Here is a 1,774-nt window from a genome sequence, read left to right as displayed (position 1 = left end):
CTGATTCAAACGTAAGAGAGGAGGGTATGCGAGGAGACCAGGAAAAAAGAGGAGCATATAGGATAAGGAAGCTGGGGAGGCAAGAAAGTTTGATGGAGCAGAAGTGAAGAGACTGGAACTGGTCTGGCAAGGAAACTGAAAGATGAGAGGGAGGGTAAACTGGGATATGTCTGGGCAAAGAGGCTGGCTGGGAGCGGAGAGGAGTTTGGGACAGGAAGCAGGGACAGCCCACAATTTTGGGGTCCTGTACAAGATATAGTTTTGGGGTCCCCTGATCCAGCTGGGGCTGGGCTGCGTGCATGCCGGCTGTGCTGCAGGGCAGGGGGTGGTGTGGGGGCAGCATGTGCTGGGGACACCTGGGTTCCCTTCCTGCGGCTGGGGTGGGAGCAGAGCCGGGAACTCCTCCCCTGCTCAGCCCTTTAAACATAGTACAGGCGGCAGGGGCAACCAGGGCACAGTCCCTTGGGTGCAGGGGCCCCTGCGGCTGCAGGTTCCTTAGGGCAGGCCTGTCCTTTCCTGCAGGTTAGTTATGGAAACTGATATTGTCTGGACAAAGAGAAATGACTGGGATGAGAGGCATGAAGAAAGGACAGGACACCAGAACTGGATAAGCAAGGAGTGGGTTAGACAGGACATGGACAAGTTCTAGGGGAAGAGGCAAAAATAGTTCAAGCATGAAGAGACAGTCATATACCCACCACATCCTGGAATTGAGCCCAGGAGCTCATCATGGACTCTCATCAGTTCTTTGCTGTCAGTAACATCTCTGAAAAACACAGACAAATTGTCTCACCCCTCTCCCCCAGGCTGAGAAGCATAGGATGTCAACCTAATACTGTTTTCAATTCTCCATTTCGATACTCTGCTTACTCGAGTGACAAAGGTCTGTGTGGTAGAGCTGGCACTTACAGCGCTGTGTGACCATCAATATGATACTACAGAATGGAATTTCTTTCTTTTCAGCATGCTTTTATAAACCCTACGAGATTATGCACACTCCTTACCAAGACTCTGCTAGCAGAATTTGATTAAGATTGCAAAGTCACTTAATTATCTGTTTTAGTGATTTTGTAGATCATAGTTGTAAGCAGAGGGGTGAAATCCAGCTGAAAATATCAATAGCCTACATGGCTACATAGGCTCTCAAAGAATGCGAATACTACCTTTCCAGCTAACTAATGTAGTTATTCTATTACATGCCTGCACAAAAAGTTCTTTTTAAAATAACATTATTAGGGTTGTAAAATCAAACACTTAAAAAGTAGGAAATGCCAGATTTAAGGCTGCCTGTGTCTTTTTTCATAGATTTCATAGATTTCATAGACATTAGGGCTGGAAGGGACCTCAGAAAATCATCGAGTCCAGCCCCCTGCACGAAGGGCAGGAAGTCAGCTGGGGTCATAGGATCCCAGCAAGATAAGCATCCAATTTGCTCTTGAAGGTGTTCAATGTAGGTGCTTGAACCACCTCCGATGGCAGGCTATTCCAGACCTTGGGGGCTCGGACAGTAAAGAAATTCTTCCTTATGTCCAGCCTGAAACGGTCTTGCAGGGGTTTAGAACCATTCGACCTTGTCGGGGCTGGAACAGATCAAGAAGACCCAACCCACCTGGCACTGCTATGGATCTCCTCCTTACTGAAGCAGCTCTGGGGTTGCAGGTAATTCCCATGTCACGCGAGGCAGCCGGCAGTCCAGACTGAAGTGAGCTCTCCAGTCTAGGCACGAGCCCCTCTGGAATGCCATCACATCCAGATCAAGGCACCTGGTGCTTTG

The sequence above is a fragment of the Gavialis gangeticus genome, unplaced genomic scaffold, assembly GCF_001723915.1.
Source record: "Gavialis gangeticus isolate Ggan-Ray unplaced genomic scaffold, GavGan_comp1, whole genome shotgun sequence".
In the NCBI taxonomy this organism is placed as follows: Eukaryota; Metazoa; Chordata; order Crocodylia; family Gavialidae; genus Gavialis; species Gavialis gangeticus.
The sequence above is the reverse complement of the archived record's forward strand: the minus strand, read 5'-3'. Positions refer to the sequence as shown.